Source organism: Mesoplodon densirostris, chromosome 10 (assembly GCF_025265405.1).
Source record: "Mesoplodon densirostris isolate mMesDen1 chromosome 10, mMesDen1 primary haplotype, whole genome shotgun sequence".
Lineage (NCBI taxonomy): Eukaryota > Metazoa > Chordata > Mammalia > Artiodactyla > Ziphiidae > Mesoplodon > Mesoplodon densirostris.
Window position 1 is genome coordinate 65,159,743 of NC_082670.1, and position 27,401 is coordinate 65,187,143.

Sequence of the window (27,401 nt, forward strand, 5' to 3'; positions counted from 1 at the left end):
CGGCGTTCTCCTTCCCTTCCCTGACCTCACCCAGCAAGCACTCCAGAGGCGGTCAAAACAAACAGGACTTGCACGACCTGGCCAGGAAATCCAGAACAAAGGAGGGCTTCTTTTATCAGCTGTTTCCTTTTGTCAGAAGATAAATCGTGAGAGCAATAACCTTAAAAAAAAAAAAAAAAAAAACTGGAACAGAAGAGAAATAAAATCAGTTGAATACTACTTTGATAAATTTGAGTAATTCATTTATTTTTCATTCAATGAGTATGTGATTATTATGTGTCAGGTACATGGAGCTGTGGCTGTTTCATGGTGTACAGGACATGCAGTTTGACCTAGAAGAGTTCAGGGTTTAGTGGAGATTAGAAATAAGAACCCGACAGGACTACAGTACAGTACGACTAGGGGTCACTGACTTTGTCATTACTGTGTCCCTACTGCCTGGAATTCGGTGGGCATGTAATCGGTGCTTAATAATGATTTGTTGAGTGAATGAGGACAGATGCTTGGGAAGCCCATAGGAGGGGTGCCTGATCCAGAATCCAAAGCTTCTTGGAAGAAATGACAGAGAGATCAGAAGACTTGAAGAAAAGGCAGGAGTTAGCAAGGCAGAAGTGGTGAGGGGAGGTATGGAAAGATGGGGGTGGGCAGGGGTTGGGTTTTGCAGGCCGAGGAAGCAGCATCGGGTTGAGAATAAGGGCCTTGGGTGAGCTCAAGCAAATAAAGTTGCCAATAACTGACCACTTTTGACTAAGAAAAACTGCAACGTCATATGGTTCAACCAAATACTTAAAATGTCACTGAATAATCAGGGACAAGATCACATGGGGCCTTATAAGCTGTGTCAAGATATTGAATTTTTCTCCTGAGGGCATGGAGAGGCAACGAGGTTTTACTTTTTTCTCCCCCCCTAAAATAAAACTATTTTTTTCATATGGCTCTATAACCAATACATGTTATTATTTTAAAAATTCATATTATAACAAGAGTGAAAAGAAAAAAGATAGTAGTCATTTTTGATCTCACCACCCAGATAACCATGGCCAGTTTGAACTGACATAGTCACAACAGTGTGCTCTGCCTTTTCCCGACTTTTCTCTCAAGTTGTATATATGAAGAGGAGCAGGGCATGAAGCTGCTACTTAAAAGTTGCCAGTGGCCTCTGTGTCTAACCGAGGCAGCTGTAGGTTACCATGGAAAAATTCATTTTTGTTTTGTGAGCAATCGGAGTGGGAGAAAGACACGGCAGGACTTTTTTGGGCTTAGTTGCTGTATTTCCTCACACATGGCTCACGTGAGGTTGCTCGGGACAAGGTGGATACATAGGTACAAGGTCAAGGTCAAGGGCATTGAGATCTAACATTTTCTCTAAAACATGAAAACAAAACCAAAAACATTGGAAATTTGAAAAATGGAGAAAAATTCAAAAAAGAAAATGATTACCTGAATTCTACCTTGCACAATCCCATTATTGACATTTTTGGTATATTTGCTCCCAGAGTCCTTTTTCTCTATATATTGTGTTCATATACATAGTGATAGATCAAATTGAATTAATGTTCAGCAAATATTCACTCTTTAGTATTTGCGTGTGCATGTATTCTTATGTGTACACCCACACCCATAGAAAATAAGTAGTAATGTTTTGTGTCCTTCTCCCTTTTGCCATTTTATTTCTTCTTAAAATTTATTTATTTATTTATTTATTTATTTTTGGCTGCATTGGGTCTTCGTTGTTGGGTCTTCGTTGCTGCACGTGGGCTTTCTCTAGTTGTGATGAGCGGGGGCTACTCTTCGTTGTGGAGTGTGGGCTTATCATTGCGGTGGCTTCTCTTGTGGCAGAGCACGGGCTCTAGGTGCACGGGCTTCAGTAGTTGTGGCACGCGGGCTCAGTAGTTGTGCCTCGCGGGCTGTAGAGCGCAGGCTCAGTAGTTGTGGCGCATGGGCTTAGTTGCTCCGTGGCATGTGGGATCTTCCAGGACCAGGGCTCAAATCCATGTCCTCTGCATTTGCAGGCAGATTCTTAACCACTGTGCCACCAGGGAAGTCCCACCATTTTATTTTAGAACTCTAGCTTGGAAATTCCTAAAGGAATTTTGTTAACTTGAAATAATCCTTTGCAACTCTTTGATATGCCCTTAACTCTAAGGAGGTCTTTTATATCCTAAAATTGGGGGGTTGGAGCCACTGTTGGTATCTCTTCAGAATCAGAGCCTCCTCCTTTTTGTGGTGTTATGTTTCTTACCAATTTTACCAAGTGTGGGCATAATTGACATTTATAGAACAACAAGTCAAGTCCTGCCGCTTATAAAATTGGTAAGCGGGCCACAGACACTTCTCTGCCTCTGTGGCTGGTTTCCATGGAGTGTGGGTGGATGGCAAGGCTGTCCACACAGAGCCCAGACCTGCTGCCCAGAGTGGAGAGTGAACACCTGAAATTGATCAAATGGCTGCTTGTTCATTAGACAAGCCCTGCACCCCTCCTGGTCCAGACCCACCACTGCCCCCCACCTCCCTGAGCCCCCTCCCCAGGGTTCCAGCCTGACTGCCTCTCCATAATGGGGGAAGCTTCAGCCCACAGGCCCCAGCCCTCCCAACCCAGGCACATTCTGGGTGGGGCTCAGGGTTGGCCATGGAGAGGCAAAAGTTATGTAGACTTGTGACATTTCACTGATGCACTGAGCACTGAATCCATTTTATCTTTGTTTCCATATTTCTCTTGGGGAAAGACTTCACCTACTAAGACCAATTTCCGTGCAAGATGGAGATGCCTCAGATCTCTGTCCTCTTTTAATAACTTTCAGTCTTCCAACTTTTTCTAAGTGCCTTTAACTTTTGCAGTTTTAGAGAAGAGTTCTCATTCTAAACTTACTCTTTTTTGCATATGCTCATCCCCTCTTAATGGCTTGTCCTATGCCACCAGCAACCCTCCCCCTGCATGTCCCGGGGATTGCAGGCAGCAGTTGCATCTGCAGGCTAAGGGCTCGCCTGCCCAGCCACCAGGGTCCTGGTGGGTTTCCTTGCAGTCCCCTCAGTTGCTGTGTATTCCCTTTCTGTTGTCTTGGGACTCAACTCCTTCTTCTGTATCATCTAATATTAATTTTATTAACCAGAAGAAATTAGAGATTTCCTGTGGTCTGGCAATCAGAACTCCAGCCTTGATAATGACACCTTCTTTGTTTCTTGTTCTTTTCTCTACTGCTTTCCATAGCGAGCTTTCAGGCTCCTGATCAAAGACATTTTTACTCTTCATCTAGTATAATATTAATAACCACTCAAAGTAACAATAAAACAACAATAGCAACAACAACAGCTTACATTTATTGAGTGCTTACTATGCACCAGGCACTGTTTCACATATCTTACCCATATGATCTCTTTTGACCCTAATAACTATCCCCACTCTATAGATGAGGAAAGTTAGGCACAGAACATTTACATAGCTTACCGAAGTGCTAGAACCAATGTATGAACCCAGTTAGTATCCCAGATTAAGAGCCAGGAGAATACACTGTTTTTAGAAATACCCGCATATCCCGTTGGCCCACTTCCCAAAGCCTGCTTACGTGGTCTTGGGCCATCAGATACTCTTTGTCCTGAGGACATAGATGACGGCATATGTCTTCTTGAAGGCTCTGCGTCAAGACTCTTTTTTTTTTTTTGGTTGTTCCTGTCTACACTGGCTGCAGCTGCTCCTGTAGGTTCTCAGGGACGTGTTTATCGGGATTCAGATGTCCCTTCCCCAGACTCGAGCAGTGCTCTCTGGGATGCATCCCTGATTGGAGCCTCTGCGATTGTGTTCCCGATACCTTGGTCTAGCCTGCGGGTGATTCCATGACAGGCTCCGGGCTTGGGCCGGAGGCAGGAATCTGCATGCGTCAGCCAGGGGCTGATCCTCTGCTTCAAAGGTGTATTAGTGAGGCAGGCACAGCCATCAGCTTCTAAATACCTGGGGCAGCTATGATGGTCCATGGTCCTGGACACCAGTGTCATGTTCCTGCTGGTATACCTTGCCCCCAGTACCTCCCCCCAGGTGCTCCTTTGAGCCAGCCTCCTGGCTTTCCTCCAGCCCTCTTGACCCCAGTGATATCAGGTGATGGGGCCAGACAGCTGGGATCAGTCTCCCTGAACAGCTCTATCTATAATTTCATGGTCACGTGGACTGGTGTAAATGACAATGGTAGAAAAAATAACCCCATGTGCAGAATGACTCTGGTAAGGTGGGTCAGACTCAGTGACAGAGGTGTGGGTTATGGTCAGAGTGAGGCTTCACTAGAATCTACACCGACCCAGCAACCCCCTTCAGAGACGTAGGCCTCCTGAAAACAAGACAACTTCCTATAGTAATGGTGTTACCAGGGGTCCTGTCTCTCTGCTGTGGGACCACTCCTCCACCCAATAACTGGATGAGTTAGAAGAGAATGGTGACCCTTCCAGCCTGCTGGATGGGATAACCAGACATCAGGAGGCAGAGGGTGAGAAGCTTCCCATAAAGGCAGAGGAAGAGCTGATGTGGGGAGTTTGAGCCGGTGGTCCCTGAGGGGGTGTGCAGAGGTGGCCAGCAGCAGCATGAACGTGCAGAGGTTCAGAAGCCCAAGGCCTCCCCAAGGGGCGCTGGAGCCGAGGAGCTCAGAGCTACTGACAGCAGCTGACAGGCTAAGGGAGGAGGCATTCAAATGGTCTGAAAACTCGGGAAGAGTGCCCCACCTCATTTATGTTTGTTAAAAATCAGGTTCGCAAAGATGAAAACAACTTCTTGGTGAGCACATGAAGAAAACGGCACTCTCATACACTGCCAGGGGAAGCATAAATTAACACTGGTCCATAATCCATTACCTGAAACTCTTGGGGACAGAAGTGTGCTGGAATTTAGAATTTTTCAGATTTTTGAAAAGCAACATGATGTATAAATTATATAACACTCCCTGTAGGAACTAGGGCAATATATACATTTATGTGTCTGCATGCAATGTACAAATACTCATACTAAGTGGGATAAATAAAGCCATAAATAGCCTCGTGTCCATTCAGGTCAGGGTGTGCCACCAAATGAGTTTAGCTGTTAAACTTATTAAAGCATTTTCAGTTTTCAGAGTTTTTGTGACCTTTCTGGAGGGCAATTTTACCATATGCATTAAGAATCTTAAAATAGGGACTTCCCTGGTGGCGCAGAGATTAAGAATCTACCTGCCAATGCAGGGGACACGGGTTCGAGCCCTGGTCCGGGAAGATCCCACATGCCGCGGAGCAACTAAGCCCGTGTGCCACAACTACTGAGCCTGTGCTCTAGAGCCCGCGAGCCACAACGACTGAGCCTGCATGCCACAACTACTGAAGCCCGCCCACCCAGAGCCCATGCTCCGCAGCAAGAGAAGCCACCGCAATGAGAAGCCCCTACGTGCACTGCAACGAAGAGTAGCCCCCGCTCGCCGCAACCAGAGAAAAGCCCGCACGCAGCAACGAAGACCCAACGCAGCCAAAAATAAATAAATTTCTTTAAAAAAAAAAACTTAAAATACACATACCTTTTCACCCAACAATTTTTACTTCTAGGAATTAGTTCTAAGGACATAATTGTGATTATGTGCAACCATCTAGTAATAAGGATGCTCATTACTGCATTGTTTTTGTTTGAAAAAGAAAGAAATTAGAAACAACTTAAATGTTTACTAATGAGGAATTGTTTAAATATGCAATGGACTATGAGGTGATCCCTAAAAATATGTTTGCTTACTGACTTGGAAAGAAGTGCATGATATATTGTTTTAAGGCAAATTTAAGCTATGAAGACAATCTTATTTGTGTAGTAAAACTTAGAAGAGGACATATGCACTAACCAGGGTTATTTCTAGGTTTTTATTATGCATAGTTTTTCTTTATTTATTGCTAACGTGGGTTTTTTCATTTTCTTTGAGTTAGAAAAGTAAGACTTTCAAAGAATTCAGATGTATATAAGCTAAAACAAAGGCTTCCCCTCTTCTCAACCCTCCCTAACTCCTCCTTGGGGATAACATATATCCATTAGGTGGGTTTCTTTCCAGACAATTTTTCTCTGTTTGTAAATGCATAAAAACTTTTTTTAAAACATCTTTATTGGAGTATAATTGCTTTACAGTGTTGTGTTAGTTTCTGCTGTATAACAAAGTGAATCAGCTATATGCATACATATATCCCCATATCCCCTCCCTCTTGCACCTCCCTGCCCCCCTCCCTATCCCAACCCTCTAGGTGGTCACAAAGCACCGAGCTGATCTCCCTGTGCTATGCAGCTGCTTCCCACTAGCTATCTATTTTACGTTTGGTAGTGTATATTTGTCAATGCCACTCTCTCACTTGGTCCCAGCTTACCCTTCCCCCTCCCCGTGTCCTCAAGTCCATTCTCTACATCTGTGTCTTTATTCCTGTCCTGCCCCTAGGTTCATCAGAACCTTTTTTTTTTTTTTTAGATTCCATATATACGTGTTAGCATACGGTATTTGTTTTTCTCTTTCTGACTTACTTCACTCTGTATGACAGACTCTAGGTCCATCCACCTTACTACAAATGACTCAATTTTGTTTCTTTTTATAGCTGAGCAATATTCCATAGTATATATGTGCCACATCTTCTTTATCCATTCATCTGTCAGTGGACACTTAGGTTGCTTCCATGTCCAGGCTATTGTAAATAGTGCTAAATGCATAAAAACTTTTAAAGTAATTTTTCCATCCATGGAATTTTAAGTAATTTTTCCATACCGTGTATATTGTTCTACATCTGACTCTATCAATAACCTGTTTCCATGTTGCAAGGGTGGACCTTAGTTTACTCAACCCTTTCCACCTTGTTGGACATTTAAGTAGCTTCTATTTATTTACTATCTCAAACAATGTTGCAAAGAACATTCTTGGGCATGTGCCTTTGTGGACATGTGCGTCATTTATGTGCAAGAGTTCTTATTTTTCATTTTCCTACCATGAACATGTGTTCTTTAGATTATTAAAAATCTTAATAAACATATTAAAAGATTCCATTAGATTATTTCAAATAGCCTGAAGCCACTCGGTTGGTCCATTTTTTCTCAGGATAAACGAGCTATTTGTTAGCACCACCTTATAAATAAATGCCACATGTTTTTGAGCCACACGTATTTTTTACGGATTCATCCTCCCTGAGGAGTATCTGGTCCAGGGCAGCAGACGGGAGTCTTGGTTGCAGTTGCCAAAGCCTCGAGGGGTGGGGTGTGGGTGTGGATTGTCCTTGGATGGCTCTGGGTGTCCACTTTTCACAGACAATCAGGTGACCTAGGGGCCCTCCCTTGGCAGTTGGTGGTCGCTGACCACTCCTGGGAAGGCTTCAGTTGCTGATCCCAGGGGATAATGGTTTCCCTGGGGATGGGCTGGCTTCTCTAGCGTTTGGGCCTGATGGGTTTTCTGGAGGTACACGGGGGTCCTGGATCCAGAGGGGAGCTCCTGGGGTAGTGAGGGCAGGCAGAATGGGTCCTCATCCTGGGCCCAAGTTCTGGGCTTCCAAGCCCTCTCTTCCTCTTGCGAGTGCAAAGCAGATGCCACATTTCCTTAATTTTCAGAAAACCATTTTTCTTTTGCATTGCAATGCACCTGCAATAGGAAGTGGACATTGAATGTGGGAGTGACCTTCCCCAGCTCTTCCTGAAGCCTGTTTTATCAGAGGCTGGAAAATCCCATCCCTTGTATGCAGAGGATAAAGGGAAGTCTTTTCTGAAATTCAGACTGGACTTAAGTGTGAGGCAAAAGCCGAACTCATCATTCCTTTTCCTGGCTGCTCGGTGCCCATCCCTTCTCGTAATGCTGCCAGAAACCCTCCTGTGTAATTAGTGGGGCTGTAATTAATACATGAGAGGAGTCTTCCTAACAGATCCAAGCCAGTGTGTCCTCTTAAAATGGGGTGGGAGGCAGACTTTACAGGCTTCTACATGTTGACCCAAAACATCCAGTCAGACAATCGCATTGTCATCCCTGGCCATGCACATTTATATGCTTCTCAGACGCACCGGCCCCGTGGAGGGAAGCAAAGGGGTGAGGAAGGGTTATGAGCAAACTGAACTGGGGACTGGAGAGGGTGGGCTTAGAGAGCTGGGAAAACTGTGCATGGAGCTGTGGTTCCAGTAATAGAAACTTAGGAAGGCAGAGGTGAACTGGGTGGCAAGGCAGATCGGGGATGTCACAAAGAAGTGAATGTTTATGAAGCACCTACTATGTGCCAGGCACTGAGATGCTGTCTCATTCAACTCCTGAGATAAATGTCAAGATCTCCCCTTTTACAGGTAGCAACTGGGTCCCACAGTGGTGACGTGACCCTCAGAAGGCCACAGTTAGGGACTGAGTTTCTTCTGGCTCCCAAGGCTTAAAGGAAAATCATTCTTACTGCAATCTTTCTTCAGTCTTTTCCCACAGCACTCCATTCAGCACTCCATTGGTGGATGAATGTCCTAGAATCTTGGTTCGGCTCACTCCCTCCACAACCTTGCTGGTCCCTACCTCTGCAACCTCATTGCCTGTGGATGGAAAACAGGCCCCCTTTTTTACAGCCTCGCTCGGGTGACAGTGAAGATATTGGCCGAGACACTCTCTGAAGTCTCTTCTAGGCCTACTGGTCGTGATTTTATGGTTGGAAAATATTTATAAAATTCATAAATATTTTTCTAATTAATTTTACAGGTTTCTGCCCTCCATTAGGCACAAAGCAACACCCTTGCCCCCAACCATGACTATCCTACACTCAGTTGACCAAGCAGAGCCTTAGTGTTCCTTTTCCCTCTCACCCAGCCTTAACCATTCAGTCATTTATCATTAACAAAGCCTAAATAGCCTCTAACCCACCCCTATCTTTCCATTTCTCTTACTTCCAGACCTTTCCACCTGCTTGTCTCCGAGGCTTGCATCCTCTTTCTTCCCCTCTTGGTTGGTGGATTCCTACTTCTCGTTTGGGATCTCACCTTGGAGGCACCTCTTCCAAGATTCTTGGAGCCATTTAGCCCCCAGGTTGGGCTTGGGAGCCCCTCCTGCGGCTGAATGACCTGGCCTACAGTTCTCCTGTGGCGAGAACCAGTTAACATATGTGAAGGTGATTTTAAACTATAAAGTGCCATTCAAGCATTTCCCCTTCTTTTCCCCTTTTCTTTCTTCTTGTCGTTCTTTCTTACTTTCACCCTTCATCCTCCTCCTTATTTAGCGGAGGTCCTTCATCTGAGGGCCAGTAGGCGGCACTTCCCGTGTTTGGGTAAATGTGTATGTTTCTGGGGACGAGGTCCAGAGCTTTCATCAGTGCCTCAGGTGTCATTGACCCAAAAAAGGTGAAGAATCACTCTAAATTTTCTTGACACAAATGGGGAGCAAGATGAAGTAGGCTTTATTCTTTAGCTCATCATCATTCTCTCTGTCCTGCTTTATCTTTCTAGAACACAGACACAGACTTAACGTGATAAGCCAAACTTTCAGATCTAGGTTGAGGTAATATTGGAAGCACTAAAGTTCAACCTCAAAGCAACTTCTTGCCTCAACATTGTCTGTCCCCAGGAAGGCAACTCCAATAAACAGTGCTTCCTTTAAATGCTGGGGAGAGTGAGGAGTGAAAGGCCAGGTTCCCTGTGTGGCTTGATTTTCCTGGGGATCAACTGAGGCAGCAGGTGCTGAGTGGGATTTGCACCACGGACCAGAGGCACCACCCCTAGCATCCCCAGGAGAGCTGCCTTCCTGCCTCGTAGGCCCAGCATTCCCAATTGCTTCCTCCCAGTGAGGCCTGAGGCTCTTGTGAGAAGGGAACACTGTCACTCAGTTTAATGCCCATTAATATATATTTCAAGATAAAGACTGAAGATTCATGGGTTCAGCCTGTGAAGGTACAGCATAAATGTGTAAAAATAAAATATCTCCTGACCTTGCCATCAGAGACATAGATTTTATTTTTTTCTTAGGAGTGTCTGGTGAGGTTTCTTTCTTTCTTTCTTTCTTTCTTTCTTCCTTCCTTCCTTCCTTCCTTCCTTCCTTTCTTTCTTTTCCCTCCCTCCCTCCCTCTCTCTCTCTCTCTCTTTCTCTCTTTCTTTCTTTCTTCCTTTCCCTTTTTTTTGGTGGTGGTTGTCGTAGCTCAACGGGGCTTTAAATTTAGGGAGTAGTCTGATCAGTCATAGCCAGAGCCAGCAGGAGCGTGGAAGATGTGATCTGGAAATACAGGCCTATGAGTTTCGTAATAAAGCCCTCAGTCTGCGGCTGGGGCCCTGAGGGGAGGCTCCAACTTTAGCCTGCCCTAAACAAAGTGTGGAGTTATAGAAACAGCATCATAATAACACTCTCAGAGTGCTTATCAAGGCCCTGTCTTAGTGTAGGGGCCCCCCAAAGCAGATCAAGGTAGAAGGGGTTTGGAGAAGTAGGACAGGGGAGGGAAGGAAGCTGATCCAGTGTGAGTAAATGAGCAGGTCACCTCTGTAGGCAAGGGGGGGCTCAGTCCACCAGGGAGGAAGTTGGGGAATTTATTTGTGAACTCCAGTCCCTCACTGGTGGAGGATTGCTCTCCAGGGTGTTTTTTGGCTTCTGTGACACAATATTCTACTACACCTCCAACGGTTTTCAGTCTACTTTTTGGGGTCCTCTTATTCTATCTATCATTTTTTTAATATAAATATATTTATTTGGCTGCATTGGGTCTTTGTTGCTATGCACAGGCTTTCTCTAGTTGCGGTGAGCGGGGGCTACTCTTCGTCGCCTTGCGCGAGCTTCTCCATTGCGGTGGCTTCTCTCGTTGTGTAGCATGGGCTCTAGGCACGCAGGCTTCAGTAGCTGTGGCTCACAGGCTGTAGAGCACAGGCTCAGTAGTTGTAGCACATGGGCTCAGTAGTTGTGGCTCATGGGCTCTAGAGCGCAGGCTTCAGTAGTTGTAGCACGCGGGCTTCAGTAGTTGTGGCTCACGGGCTCTAGAGCGCAGGCTTCAGTAGTTGTAGCATGCGGGCTCAGTAGTTGTGGCTCACGGGCTCTAGAGCGCAGGCTCAGTAGTTGTAGCACATGGGCTCAGTAGTTGTGGCTCACGGGCTCTAGAGCGCAGGCTTCAGTAGTTGTAGCACACGGGCTCAGCTGCTCCGCGGCATGTGGGATCTTCCCAGACCAGGGCTTGAACCCATGTCCCCCTGCATTGGCAGGCGGATTCTTAACCACTGCACCACCAGGGAAGTCCCACACTTTCCATCATTAAATGTAGAAGTGCCAGAGGACTTGGTCACATCCCCGTTTCCTTGGTTATCTGCACGATCATCTTACACTATTTATCTTATCTGCTCTCTTGGCTTTAGTTCTACCTGTGTACTCATGACTCCGTGTAATTGCCAGCTGGCGCAGACTCCTAGCTGTCCCCCCAAATGTCACCTGCATCCCTAGATATTTGTCAAACACCACCCTCTGGCTCTGGAGCCTGAGGAAGGGAGAAATAACATCAGAGGATGAGCTCAGGAAGGGTCTGCTTAAAATAGGCAAGATTGACGGCAAAGGAATCTGTGGCTCAGCCTTTTCAGTCATTTCCTTGTAAATAGCGATGAGCACCTTCCCCTTTTTTTGTCAGTCTAATCACTATGAACTCCCCTCTGGTGGGTACTTTTTTTAGAGCATAATAGAAGGTGTGATATCTTGTGAGAGGCGCCAGAATCACTTGGAGAACAGCAGCTCGGGATTGAAGGAAGGAGGTGACAAGTTCCTGGGAATATTAAAGATTAACACCAAATACTTTGTTGCTATTTAACTCTGACGATTCATGTTGCTGGAGTGGAAACAGAACATTTCTTTCCCTCCCTTCTGTTTATTCCTTCCCTTCTCTGTTCTGGGGATTCAGAAGCTGTGGATGTCAGATGCCAACTCCTTAAGGGCTGAAATGGTTTTATATAATAACAGAGAGGGGGAGCCTACAAAATGAAGAAAGAATCTAATTCAGTGCTTGGACTGAAATGGGAACTGGAAACGAGGGTGGGGGGGAAGCAGTCTTAAAAATAGCTCACTCAGAGAGAAGAATGCGGCTTGTCTCCCAGTGGCAGGCAGGCGCAACCCTTGGGTGAATTATAGGAACCTACTGTAGGCCTGAGCGTTCGCTTTTGAAATGTTGATCATGGCTAAAAGGAGGCGGGTGGAGGGGAAGGCTGCTGGTGCCTGCCGCTGGGAGCAGCCTTTGGCAATGGGTGAGCCTGTCAGGCCCAGGTCCACTGCCTGCGCAGACAGCATGCCACCTGGATACTTATGCCCTGTGCCCTCCTGCTGGTTACTTATGCAGCTCCCAGTGCTGAAACTCCAAGCCTTCCCAGTGGGGTACACAGGTCTCCAAAGGAGGCTGGGGAAGCAGCCTAAGAAGATGGGACGAGGTGGAAAGAGAAGGAGGAGAGACGGCTGAGACAGGAGATGGTGATGAACACCGTAGACACCCAGTGGCGCACACACACACACACGCAAACACATAGAGTGAGAGCATGAGAGAGAGACAGAGAGACAGAGAGAGAGAGAGAGAGAGAGAAGACAGAGAGAGGGAGAGAGAGAGTGCAAATGGGAACAGAAGCCCACAGGGAGAAGCAGAGAGAAGCCAGACAGACCCAGAGACAGAGGGAAGGAGGAAGACCGGCAATGGATTTATTGCTGGGTAATGAGAAGGAATGAGATACAGCACTGGCCCCCAGGTTGCAATGATGCCCTCTTCCTGTGCCCCAGCCCCTCACTATGTTTGCAAGAGAAGCCATGGTTGATTTTGTCTTGTGGTCGTCTTCACTTCTAATGGACAGCCCCCAGGAGGAGGCTGAAAACTGTAGGATTACTGCAGGCTTTCACTGCAGACCTCCACCTTGGCAGGTGGTCAACCAAGGCCTTAGCTTCTGTGCCCAGTGCGTTGAGGGATTTCCAGATCAGCCCTCTTTCTTTTCCCTTTGATTGATGACAACGCCAAATGCCTCATCTATATCCCCCTTAGATTCCCCCAAACAGGGGAGTGAACCCTGATTCCTTCTTCCCTGGCCCGTGATGCCTGAGAAGGTGAGCATGCAGACAGACCAGGTGACCAAGAGCACCTCCTACAGCATCTTGCAAATCTACACCCATAAGGAGGAGGATGGGAAAGAGGGCAAGACCTCTGTCCTGCGTTCCTAGTGTCTGGCATGGCACCACCATGGGGGCCCCTCAGTGCTCACCAGTCGCCCTGCTGCAGGTTCTGGTCCCAGACATGTGTGTCTCTCTCTGCCTGAGGACTCTGACTACAAGTGTGTTTGGCTTTGGGAACACACCTAAGCCAACGACCGTGGATAAGCACTCCACCTGCCTCATCTCTTGGATGGCACAACTCTGAGGCCTGTCAACACAGCTTCCCAGGGCACCCCAGGTGCCCAAAGAGGTGACCTGTCCATCAATACCCCCTGTATCGTCTGTCCTTCCTTCCCTGTCCCACTGCACCTACTGCTTGCCTGCAGCTTTCTGGGGTGGCTTCCCAGTGACCCAGGTGCCCTCCAATTCTAATCCTTGGGGGGACCCCCCCTCCCCAAGACAGGGTCTGTGTGGTTACAGTTGTTTTCTCCCAGTGCCTGTGAATGGGCTGGGCTCTGTCACCAGCGTGTAAAGCGTCACACCTCATTCTCATCTGGGTTGCCCAGAGACCACCCAGGGAACTTGCTAAAGTCAAAATGTGTCTCTAGGACTGCCAGGCAGGAGCTGCCTTAATCAAGAAACAGCAGAGAAACAAGAAAATCATGCGAAAAGAATAAGCACGGTAATTTCTGCACTTTGACAGACATACTTTGAGAATTAACAACCTAAATTAAGTCAAACGCCCTTGAAGCAAACCCTGAACTTGGAGTGAGCAGACCCAGCCTATCTTGGTCCTTCTCAAACTCTGGCTGCCGACGGTCATCTGTGAGGCGGGCGCAGACAGTAGAAATGTGGACAGTGGCTGCCGCCGCCTCCATCCTTAAAGAGAAAGATTCTGGGAAGAATGATCCTTCTAAGAGAGGGGCCAGTGTCTGAGCAGAGTTTGGTCACTGGAAGACACAGGCTGGAGTCGAGTCGCTGCTCTGCCACATTCTGGCTGTGTTACTTTACTGAGCCAGAGATGTAACCTCTCTGAGCCTCAGTTTCCTCACCTGTAAAATGGGGGCCATAACACCTCATGAAATTGTCATGAAGATTAAAAATGACTTAATGCATGTCCAACAGCTGATATCAAGTACAGCCCCCTTTGCCTTCTCTTTGTCCTCCTCCAAGGGAGCCACCCCTGACAGAGGGCAGGTTGAGGGTAAAAGGAAGTGTGTCCGGCCACACGGTCAGGCATCGGGACGGCCGGACACCACGGCTCCCACACACAGCCCGTCTGCATCCGTGGGCGTGGGAAAGAGATGTAAACGCAGACGGGCATCAAACACAAGTTAGACATGCCATTCCGCGCCACCGACACATTTCAGAAGTGCACATCACAAGGCTCTTGTGGAAGCCCTGGCAGCCGGCCAGCGTCAGACCACAAAAGGAAATTGTTTCCCCGCCGGAGCAGCCGGGTGTGGCCAGGGCACCACGTCACTGCAGAGCGTGGGGCTCTGCTGGGATTTCCTGCCCTCCCTTCCGCTCTTTCTCCCGTGGGCCCTGCTGCGAACAGCTCAGGTGCCAATACTCCGGCCAGCGAGGAAAGTCAGCTTTCACCTGACCCATCCCCATGTCCCCGGAAGGGCCAAGCCGGTGCTATTTACACAGGGCCTCTCGATGTGGCCCTGCAGCCCTCTGGACACCGCCGAAGCTCTTCCTCCCCTCAGAGTACCAAGGAGAAGCTTCTTTCATCCACAGTTGGTAGAAGTCACATTCCGTCTGTGGCATCAAGGTCTGAAAGGCAGCCACAGGCCAAGAGGTGGCAGAAGGTGTGTGACGCGGTTGGCCTAAGTCAGGCCTCATTCCCGGCAGACAGTCTGCAAATATTTATTGAGGGGCTGCTCTGTAGCAGCTCTGTGCCCAGGTCTGACAGAGATGCCCTGTGCGAGACAAGGGGCTTATGTTCCGACTGGGAAGACCAGACTGACACGCGGAAACCAGGGGTCCTGTTGACCCCAATCTATGCTTATAATACTCCGATGTGCGGGAAGGCGCAGCCCACACATGAAGACGCTGGTTACTCTCAGAACCCCAAGGAGGCTGCAGAAGGATTCTGGTTTGGCCCATGGACTGTCCTCCATGTAGCACTAAATGCACTAAGTTCTCAGATGGGCCCCTTGTGGTCTCTGGCCTCCTTCCTTACTCTCATTCCTTTGCCCCGTATCTTTGGTCCCACATAAGTTTGATCCCTTCAATCTAAGCGTGAAAACATCCATAAGATGTTTGCATTTGTCAATTAGCCCTTGCAAACAACCTTGCAAGTGAGGTCCTGCTATTTCCGTTTTGCCAAGGAGGAAACTAAGGCTTATTCAGCCTCAGGTATCAAACCGGTTACCTTATGTCGATAGCATCATGCTTTTGTAGAACACCTCGGTTCCATTTTCTTATTTGACCAATGACAGCTTGGCTCACGTCTAGCCTTCCCTCATCCGGAGGCCCTGAGCATGGTGCTGGGCATACAGTAGCTGCTGTGGGAATTAATTCCACCAGCGAGTTCGTTCTTGACTCAGAGCTGAGCTCCATGTACTCAGGGAACGAGTATTTGTATTAGGGAAATAGAAGGGGGCCACTGTGGGACTGAGGCTCAGTCATGGGGGTGGGGAGAACCTGGGGCCTTGGAGGCAGGGAAAGGGGGTCCTAGGAGGCCAGAGATGGACATAGAAAAGGAGATGGAGGTGGCCAGAGATAAGCTTCTCCTGTGCTTCCACTTTGTTCCATGCAGAGGGAACTCCTAGGATCTAGGGGTTCGTGGACGGCCCCTCCCGGGTCATGAAAACCCCCGCTTTCCCTCCTTTCTTTCTTTCCTCCCTCCTCCTCTCTCTCTCTCTCTCTCTCTCTCTCTCTTGTCTGCCTCCCAGACTCCCAAACCTCCTCCCTCCCTAACTGCATTAGGCTTTAGCCTTGGATCTTGCACCTGTGTTTTTCAGGCAATGAAAGCAAACCCTGACTGTGTTGTGATGTTCTTTTCAACCAAACTGCCTTTTAGGTAAATACTTTTTGGGGCAATCTCACTGAATTAACTATCTGGGTCATTTGAATTTCTTCTCCAGGAGATAATTATGGCCTTTGGGATATGTAAAGTGTACCGCAGCCCTATGAGCAGACAGGAAACGCCAGCCTCTCTCTCCCTACGCCACCGCCTTCCATTTCTATGTGACCCAGGGAACCAAATTAGCAGTGACTCCCATCTCCAGGGTCCAATGTTGCTTTGTCTCTCTGGGGGAAGTCCCTTAGGCGTTCAAGGTAGCTGTAAATGTGAGGGAGAAAATATGCATTTTCTTTTCCGTGAGAGCAGTGACTTCCTTCCAGGCAGCTAAAATTTTTTTGGAAAAATAACATTCTGTAGACTCCCTCTCCAATTCTGGAAGTGAAATAGAGCAGTAAGCAGTGTCGTTACCATGCTATCGCTTTGGGACCACTAAGGCTCATTCACAGCACAAGACAAGACGAAAGCTCTTAGACCCGAGTTGGGGAGTGGGTTGCTGGTAGGGGTAGCTGTGTAGCTTTGATTATAGTAGTAATGAAACACTGTGGAGGAAGAAGCTGCCAGCCCTTCTCTGGCTCGGGAATATGGGAAGCCACCTTGAACATGAGAATGGTTCCTCTGTATCATGAAAAATGTAAGATGAGTCAGTGTCGTCCTAGGGGAGAGTGGACACCTTCTGTGTCAGAACAAGGCTGGCTCTTCCCAATACCCCTTGAGGGGCAGAGCTGGCAGGATGGAAGATGGTGGGAAAGTTTGCAAGGGGCTTTCTAGTCATTTGCTAGGACAGCCATAACAAAGTACCACAGACTGGGTGGCATGAGCAACAGAAAAACGTTTTTTTTTTTTTTTTTTTTTTTTTTTTTTTTTTTTTGCGGTACGCGGGCCTCTCACTGTTGTGGCCTCTCCCGTTGCGGAGCACAGGCTCCGGATGCGCAGGCCCATCGGCCATGGCTCACGGGCCCAGCCGCTCCGTGGCATGTGGGATCCTCCCAGACCGGGGCACGAACCCGTGTCCCCTGCATCGGCAGGCAGACTCTCAACCACTGCGCCACCAGGGAAGCCCCAGAAAAACGTTTTTTTCTCACAGTTCTGGAGGCCAAAAGTCTGAGAGAAAGGTGTCAGCGGGGTTGCTTTCTTCTGAGGCCTCTCTCCTTGTCTGTAGTTGTCCACCCTCTCCCTGTGTCCTCACATGGTTTTTCCTCTCTGCAGGCCTATGGTCTAATCTCTTCTTGTAAGGACACCATCGGTCACACTAAGGTAGGGTCCACCACATGACCTCCTTTCACCTTCATGACACCTTTAAAGGCCTTATCTCCAAAAAAGGTCGCAGTGTGGGGTACTGGGGATTAGGATTTCAACGTATGAATTTTGAGGAGGACAAACTCCAGTCTCTAACAGGTTTCCTGGGAGGAGGGCTGGGAAGGTGGGAGTTGAGTGACTAGGGAGTGGAGGGGAGATTACTACTTGGGCCCCAAGCTGCTGATGTTCAGGTAGGTTAGAACCTCCATGGGGCACTGGGTCATCCTGAGGCCCCTTGGCCAGAGGATACCAAAGGGCCCAAAGGTGAGCTCACCATGGAGGAAGGGAGGCCTGGGCTCTTGACCCAGGCTCACCAGCAGGGTCTAGAGGCTGGCATGTGTGGGCGTGAGGATTCGGGGGGAGAGCAAGGGTGGGGAGGGGAGCTGCAGCTGGATGTTCCTCCAACTCTACAGATGGAACTGGCTGAGCATGTGAATGCAAATCAAAGAACTGCAACCCTGGAGCCCAAATTGGGGCATCACAGGCCGTGCGGCGGCTTGTGTGAGCGAGGCTGCTGTGCACAGCTGTACCAGCTGCAGATGGCATATTTGTGTCCTATGGCCACATGGCTGTGTGTGAGAACGGCACCCCTGGAGCTGGGCTGCGGCCTGCGTGGCGGGGCAGTGTGGCTCTGACCCCAATGGAGGGGCATCCATCCAACTCTGCAGGACCAGTTTTCAACAGTGACACCATGTGGCAGACACAGAAGCAATACCAGGAACAAGACTGGGCAGACTCTCACTCTCTCTCCACCAGGCATTTCAAGGCAAGGCTGACCTCTTTAAGTCTGTAAGGCCCAAGTATATTGGGAGATGGAGATAGAGAAGGTGCCAAGGAGGAATTTTCTTCCACATAAGGTGGGAAGGTGGGAGTTGGGTGATTAAAGAATACAAGAGATATGACTGATTTGTACCCCAAGTTGGTTGAATGGAACATACCAGTTGTATTAAGATCCCTTTGGGAAGAGGGGACAACTTTTTTGGGTGAGATTTTAAAAATCTGCACTTCTGACACCATTAAGCTCCTAGAAGAGATCATAGGCAAAACATTCTCTGACTTAAATCGTACCAATGTTTTCTTAAGTCAGTCTCCCAAGGCAATAGAAATAAAAACAAAAATAAACAAATGGGACTTAAACAAACTTACAAGCTTTTGCACAGCAAAGGAAACCATAAACAAAACGAAAATACAACCTACAGAATGGGAGAAAATATTTGCAAAGATGCGACCAACGAGGGCTTAATTTCCAAAATATACAAACAGCTCATACAACTCAACAACAAAAAAACAAACAACCCAATTAAACAAAATGGGCAGAAGACCTACATAGACATTTCTCCAAAGAAGACATACAGATGGCCAACAGGCACATGAAGAGATGCTCAACATCACTAATTATTAGAGAAATGCAAATCAAAACTACAATGAGGTATCACCTCTCACCAGTCAGAATGGCCATCATTAAAAAGTCTACAAATAACAAATGCTGGAGAGGGCGTGGAGAAAAGGGAGTCCTCCTACACCTTTGGATGGAATATAAGTTGGTGCAGTCACTATGGAAAACAGTATGGAGGTTCCTCAAAACACTAAAATAGAATTACTGTATGATTCAGCAATCCCACTCCTGGGCATATATTCAGACAAAACTATAATTCAGAAAGATACATGCACCTCTATGTTCATAGCAGCACGATTCACAATAACCCAGACTTGGAAACAAACTAAATGTCCATCGACAGATGAATGGATAAAGAAGATGTGGTACATATACACGATGGAGTATTACTCAGCCATAAAAAAGAATGAAATAATGCCATTTGCAGCAACATGGATGGAACTAGAGATTATCATAGGAAGTGAAATAAGTCAGAAAGAGAAAGACAAATACCATACTATATCACTTATATGTGGAATCTAAAATATGATGCAAATGAACCTATCTATGAAACAGAAATAGACTCACGGACATAGAGAACAGACTGGTGGTTGCCAAGGTGGAGGGGGTTGGGAGAGGGATGGAGTGGGAGGTTGGGATTAGCAGATGTAAGCTATTATATATAGAACGTATAAACAGCAAGGTTCTACTACTGTATAGCACAGAGAATTATATTCAGTATCCTATGATAAACCATAATGAAAAAGACTATTAAAAAAGAATGTATATATATGTATAACTGAATCGCTGTACTGTACAGCAGAAATTAACACAACATTATAAGTCACCTATATTTCACTACAGAAAAAAAGGAAAAAGTCTGCACTTTTGGATTTTGGTTCAAATTTTGACTTGTCATATATCCAAATGTACACGTTATATCAGTTTGTACTCATCAGCCGGGCAAAGATTCTTATGCAGGCACTCTGGCAGACACGGACAAAGCAGTATTAGCCTCCAGTGACTTACTAATGAAGGAGGAGAGACCTGAGCTGTTCCATCAACTCTGTCCCACATGCAAGTCAGCTGCCTTCAGAAAGAAATGCTCTGTCTTAGGGTGGGTTTCTCAGAAGCAGACCCTGAGACAGGGATCTGTGGGAAACTGATTTATTAGGGAGGTGCTCCCAGAGGGAGGGATGGGGGAGCAGGGCTGTGAGTCCAGGCAGAGCTCTGGAAGGTCACAACTCACAGTTTGTGGGCTTTCCTAGTCCCCAAACAGTCAGTCCTTGGCTAAGGGACTCCTGGAAGGTCAGAAATTTCCAGGCACTTGGAGCTTTTTGCTCTTGTGAGCAGAGTGCCGCGGCATCCGAAAGACAGTCCTCCCAAGGGAGAGGCAGGTATGGCTGCTAGAACCAAAGGAACCCACTGCTGGGGGAAGGGTGCCCAGAAAGGATCAAGGGAACGCCTCTGGGGGTGGGTAGGGCTCTGTCCAGGGTCCCACTTCACGAATGAACAGCTCCCACACCCCACGTTGACTCTTCCCCCCAGAGCTGTTCTAAGACCTGATTCAGTGGAGGAGTGTGAAACTTGGGCCAGAACCACAGAGGCTGAGGGTGACTCCTTAACTCACCAGCTTTGTGACCTTGAGCAAATGACTCTGACCTTCACTGTCCTCCCTGGCAAGATGGGAATGGTAATTCCTCCCTCCCAGGGCAGTTGTAGAGATAAGAGAGGCAGAGCCTGCTAGGCACCTGGCCCCCTGCTTGGTCCGCAGCAGGGACCTGTGAAATGCCAACTCCCTGCCCTATGACTTCCCCTCCCTCTTCTTGGGGAAAAGCCTGTTCCCCGTGAGCGCCAGATCCGCTGCAAAGTCCCTGTGACCTGCTCGTTTTGTTTACGTACCGCTCAGCGGAAGGTAACAATTTAGATGGCAAACTGCACTGCCAGAGTCGGGGAGCTGGTGTATTAATTCCTGACTACTTACTGTGACAGGTTTAAAGCCCAATATGTCAGGGAATACTGGGGCTCCCACTCTGCAGCAGACAGAATTACAAAGACAGACGCACCTTGCTGCTTCCCAGCAGCATTAAGCATTTCAGGGCACTACAAGTTCCTATCATCTCCTGTGCTCAGGGGGCTGGGAGCACCCAAAGGGTTGACTTCATCCTGTCTCCTTTCCTGGCAGCTCCCGGGCTTATGGGTGCTGGGGGAAGCCACCCTTTCTCTCTTGGAGGGGCACAGACAAGCCCTTCCACAATCTGTATAGCTCTGTACAGTTGCAGGATGTATTTCATTCCAAATCTGAATGATCTGTGGAAAGGTAACATGACACAAAGGTTCTCTGTGTCCAAAGAGAAGTAGTTTGGGAAATGTCCAAGAGAACTTTCTGCCATTAGAGGAAATTTCTCTAACACACCCTGTCCAACACAGCAGCCAGTAGACACATGTGGCTATTGAGCCCTTAAAGTGTGGTGAGTGCGGACAAGAACTTGCATTTTTAATTTTAGTTCATTTAAGTTTAGATCATCACACATGGAAACTGGCTACTGGTTTGAAGAGCACTGGGGTAGCCTCCTTTTGCTGTGACTTACGGATGCTATAAAAATGTTCACCACAGCACACATGGGTAGTGTCTATGAATAACCATGAATAGCGCACAGGAATGCTCCACACTGAGTTACTGCTAGAATATACATCCTAGTGGAGCTAAGAAACATAGCACAGGTGTCATAAAGGATTTGCTGATCATTCCTTGGAGGTGCCATGCCTACGACACAAACGCTCATAAGGGATTCCTGCCTTCCAGGTTGACGAAGGATTCCTGCGGGGAGGACCACGATGATCACCTCTGTTTAAGTAAAGCTGGTGATCCTCTCGGCCTCAAATTGAAATGGGAAACGAAGGCATTTGGGCCCCTTTGAATCCAAATGGGCAAGTTTCCATTGATGTTCCTGGCTGATTTCCAGGGATGATTTATTTTAAGAGAGGCAAATATCCTGGGGTAGACTGAAAAAGCCAATTCCTATGTCTTTTCTTGAAGCTTTTGAATCAAACCCTATTAAAATACGAAGAGGATCCTTAAGCCAGAAGGCCATGTAATCCTGTGTCTACCCTAAAATAAATCCACAAGAGGAGTCTTTTAGAAATCTGAATATCTCGCAGCACTTTTGGAAACAAGTGCGCCAGAATGAGGTGTGTTTGATAACACGGGGACAGATGACTCAGTAAAGTGACCTGAATTGTAGAAACTGCTGGTGCTGTGAACACTGTCCTTTATCATGTGGCCAGGGAGGTTGAACTAACCGGCCCAGTAAGTGATCCTGGCAGATCCTGGCAGAGCGAGGAGGCGCGGGGAGAGAGGGAGGGGTGGAGCGCTCCCAGAGCCAGGGACTGAGGGCTGCACAAGGGTGGCAGAGACTCAGTCAAGGCCGGGGACACCGAGAGGGGACACAACCTGGCCGGTTAATATTTTCCAATTCTCCCAGTTTCTTTTTTTTTTTTTTTTTTTGCGGTACGCAGGCCTCTCACTGTTGTGGCCTCTCCCGTTGCGGAGCACAGGCTCCGGACGCGCAGGCTCAGTGGCCATGGCTCACGGGCCCAGCCGCTCCGCGGCATGTGGGATCTTCCCGGACCAGGGAACGAACCCGTGTCCCCTGCATCTGCAGGCGGACTCTCAACCACTGCGCCACCAGGGAAGCCCCTCCCAGTTTCTTTTTTTTTTTTTTTTTTTGCGGTATGCGGGCCTCTCACTGTTGTGGCCTCCCCCGTTGCGGAGCACAGGCTCCGGACGCGCAGGCTCCGGACGCGCAGGCTCAGCGGCCATGGCTCACGGGCCCAGCCGCTCCGCGGCATATGGGATCCTCCCAGACCGGGGCACGAACCCATATCCCCTGCATCGGCAGGCGGACTCTCAACCACTTGCACCACCAGGGAGGCCCCCTCCCAGTTTCTTGAATGAAAAACTAACCTTTATGCTAAAAGGAGTTTTCCCGTGGATGATTTAGGGAAATTGTTACAGTTACAGTCCCCTTAGGAAGGGATTGCAAGTAGGCACACAAGAATCAGGGCCAATGGAAAGTCTGGTTTCAACCAGCGTCCAGAGAGTGTCCACTGCACTCCAGGAACCATCACTCAGGGTCATTTCCTGGGTCACCTGTCCCTGAGTCACCTAGCACACAGCATTTTGTGCCTCGCCTTCCAAAATTATCTATTGCTATCTAGATTTCTAAAAGACTCCTCCTGTTGATTTAGACACAGGATTACCTTGCCTACCGATTTAAGAATCCTCCCCATGGGTTCGTAGGTTTGATTCAAGAGCCTCAAGGAAAGGAGGTAGGAAGGGGTGTGAGAGATAAGGATGAGAGAGGCGTGGCTGTCTTCTGGTTGCTCCTGCTAGAGTAAGGGAGACGGGGATGGCAGCCAACAATTGTAACACCATGCAGTGATTGTTTAAATAAAGCTGGGCGCTGTGTATCTTGGAGCTCAAAGGAAAGGATGACTAGCTGGGGAGCAGAAAGCAGAAGGTGAGTTAAGAGAAGTGAGTCGGGGAGTTACAGCAACTTAGCAGGCCTTAGAAAATAAGTAGTAGGACAGAGAAAGGAAAGGCAGGCTTTCTAGAGAGGGTGCAGAGGGCACAGGTGCAGAGATCAGTGTATTTGTGGATGAACAGAGCCCTGTAGCCTGGGCAGGGCTGGGGGGAGGTGTGCAGTCCCAAGAGCCAAAGCAGGGGAGGGAGGGAGGGAGCATTCGGACCAGAAAGGGCCCTGCGTGCCAAGTGGAGGAATCAGAGTTTTATCCTGTAGTTTACTGGGAAATAGCAGAGGTCTTTGAACAGGAGGTTTTGTGATTAGCTTTGTTTCTCAGGACTGGAACTGGGTATTCTTCCTTCCTTACCAGCCTGTGCGTATAAGTGAAGTTACAATGAAAGTGCGACCTGTGTTTTGCTCCCGTAATTTCATATCACCCTCCCACCTGCTGAAGGGAAGGACCCCACCCCACCTGTGATATCCCCAGGGGACCCTGAAGAGGTGGCTCCTGCTGGTAATTCCACGGCCTCCTGCTGCCAGGCCGGCACACAGCTCTACAGGGTTTGAACGTGGCCTTTCTGCCTCCACAGAGACGACCTGTGCTCCCCTCTCCCACATGTCAGGATATTACTTCTTCTCTGTGTTAAGTCCTGTTAGAGGGCCCCATGGCAGGGTGACTCCGGCCCAGAAGCATCACTGGGTTGTCAAACCTCCTCTTCTTCTTTTTTTAATTAAGATTTTTTTCTTTTTTAAGGGAACCCTCCTACACTGTTTGTGGGAATGTAAGTTGGTGCAGCCACTATGGAAAACAGTATGGAGATTCCTTAAAAAACGAAGAACAGAATTACCATGTGATCCAGCAAGCCCACTCCTGGGCATATATCCAGACAAAACTATAATTCAGAAAGATACATGCACCCCTATGTTCACAGCAGCACTATTCACAATAGCCAAGACATGGAAACAACCTAAATGTCCATTGACAGAGAAATGGATAAAGAAGATGTTGTACATTTATACAATGGAATACTACTCAGCCATATAAAAGAATGAAATAATGCCATTTACAGCAACATGGATGGAATTAGAGGTTATCATACGAAGTGACATCAGAAAGAGAAAGACAAATACCATACTACATCACTTATATGTGGAATCTAGAATATGACACAAATGAACCTATCTGTGAAACAGAAACAGAATCACAGACATAGAGAACAGACTTGTGGTTGCCAAGCGGGAGGGGGTTGGGGGAAGGATGGAGTGGGAGGTTGGGGTTGGCAGGTGTAAGCTATTATATATAGGATGGATAAACAACAGGGTCCTACTGTATAGCACAGGGAACTATGTTCAATATCCTATGATAAACCATAATAGGAAAATTAAAAAAGGATGTGTGTGTGTGTGTGTGTATCTGAATCACTTTACTGTACAGCAGAGATTAATACAACATTGTGAATCAAGCATACTTCAATAAAAATATAAAAAATTGACAATTTTATCTTTTTAAAGAAGTTTAAGGTTCACAACCAAACTTCTGTTTTGCTTTGGGACCCCCCGCTTTCTTCCCAGAGCACGGGCCTGGATTTGAGGCTCTTTGCTGGGTTGAGACATTGCTGGAAGCTTTTCAGCCTCCCCTGACACAGGCAGATCATCAGTGGGAATTTATGGTTGTGTTTAAGTGAATTCTCAGCAACTCAGAAATATTTTCCAAGGCAAATTGAATTTTGGAGGCTTTTCCGTCGTGAATGCTGTGCTTCTCCTCTGTAGTGTCAATAATTCTGTACAGGAGGGCAGGGAATTGGTGATACGGGCAGGTCCCAGAACTGAACTAAAGTAGTGCAAATCCCAGGTCTGCCACTTGTGGTGTGACCTTGGCCCAGTTACTCAGTTTGCTCTTTCTCAGTTTTCTCCTCGATTAAATGGGGATAATAACAGTATTTCCTACATAGAACTGCTGTGAAGATTTAAATGGGTGGATGAAGTTTAGGGCAGTGCCTCGTATAGCACAGGGGCTCAGGCAGTGGTGATGACGTGCGATTACTTTCTGCTTGTTAGCAGGAAGAAAGGGAATGTGGATGGTATAACTGCAGTGGTGTAGTAAAGCATTAAATTAGTAGGAATTTCAGGTGGATCGAGCTGTGAGACACTGCTTTGCTTTTCAAATGAGCATGGTCACAGGAAGTTGGAGAGTATCTTTCTGTAGATAAGCTTCAAGCGAAAGCTGACAATGCTGACAATGATTTTCATGGGGGATTTTAAATGTAGCTTTGCCCAGAGTGAGGGACATAGATGATCTGACCTGGACAACTGTTGTCTCTGTGAGATTATGAGGCTCTCATCGTGGGGCGTGGAGGAGTTTGGAAAAGTGAGCTCTTGAGAAAGACAAGTTGCAAAAGGAAGACATTATACCCCTCTGGCCCTTGCACTCTGGTTGTTCTGGAAGCAGGGTGCAGGCAGGCTCGGAGACTAATTAAATAACTGCTAGAAGCCCCCAGCTCTCCTCTGGCAGCAGGAGGTTCCTCAGCTGCTAACTAAGGAAGGCTGGTTCTTTCCCGCCCGGGACTTGGAGCCTGGGGCTGCTGCTCAGTGTTTAGCCTGGAAGGCAGGTAGTGTCATGAAGTTCATTATCTCAAGCTGGTCTCCTTGTTCATAGGCAGTAAATGCAGCATGAGCACGTGAACCCCAAGCGGCCATCCAAACCCAATGTCCCAGTGGTTTTCTGCCCTAGACCGGTAGGTAGGACAGATGGAGTGCTTGCTGTGGCCAGGCTGGATGGTGCTGTGGGCAGAAGGCCTGCATCCCAGTGTTCTTCAGCAATTCCTGGCTCTAGTAGATTCCGCTCGCCACCGAGAGTGGTGTCTTCTCCCCACACCTCAACGCTCCATCTTTATGTAAAAGTAATTTTCTTTTATCAAAAGCTTATTAACATCAAAATTTTAGTAAAGTCAGCTTTAGAGAAAGAAAAAAAAATCCCCTTCCCACCAACACAATTATTTTTGCATATTCTCCTTCAGTCTTAGCCATGTTCTACATATAGTTTTAAAGATTTGCAACCAGTAGTCTACAACTTGTAGTCTAGTTTTCACTCGACATTATGTCATAAGCGTTATTAGTGTCGCTCTATGATTTCCTAATTATTTTTTAGAGCTTTATGACATATATTCCATTGAGTTACTAGACTATCATTTATTTAGTCATTCCCTATTAATGAACACTTAGATCATTTTCAGCGTTGGCTATGATGGTGACTGCTGTATGAATGTCTTTGTATTTATAGTCAGTTTCTTCTATTAAATTCTTTCTTAGGATAAAATACAGGAGATGGGCATACAGGATTAAAAGGTATGAATATTTTTTTCTTCTTAATACATATCATCTTCCGAAAGGACTGAACTAATCTACAACGTTACCAGCTGCATATGATGGTAGCATTTCCTTCCCAACTTCTCTCACATTGCCAGTTGCAATACAAATTTGTATCATTAATTTTTATAGTACCCTATATCTGTTTCAATCACATTTCTTGGATTAGTCCTCCCTCTATCTGACCCTTTAGTCCAAGAAGATCTAGCAATCCACCATGCCCTGCTGGCCTTAACTTTCTAGTACCTCCCTACTGATTCCAACTTAATCCTGAATCTGTTTTCACTGATTCCTAAAGCTGGGGAGAATCTCCCTGCCTGCCCCTGGCACCTGCCAGATTTGGTTCTCTTCTGGATTCTTCTAGCATGGCATGTTTTCTGTCTCATCAATTCCTCCAACTGTTTCAATTAAGGAATTACTGTTCCGTGCTCTCTGGACAGCATCCCTCCCTCTCCTGATAGTAAGCACTGATGCAGACAATTAGTGCAAGTGGTAAAGAACAGTTTCCCATACATTTGATTATAACGTGCTTTCTCTTTTGGGAGTTGTCTATGTCCTTTGACATTTCATTCATCCATTCATTCATTCATTCCAACAAATATTACTGAGTGCTTAAGGAATTCTGGATGGTAGAGATATGTCAGTGAAAATATAATCTCTGCCCTCATCTAGCTCACAGTTTACTGGGGCACACAATATTAACAAGTGAACAAGTGGACAAGTAATATACCAGGCAGTGATAAGTGCTAAGG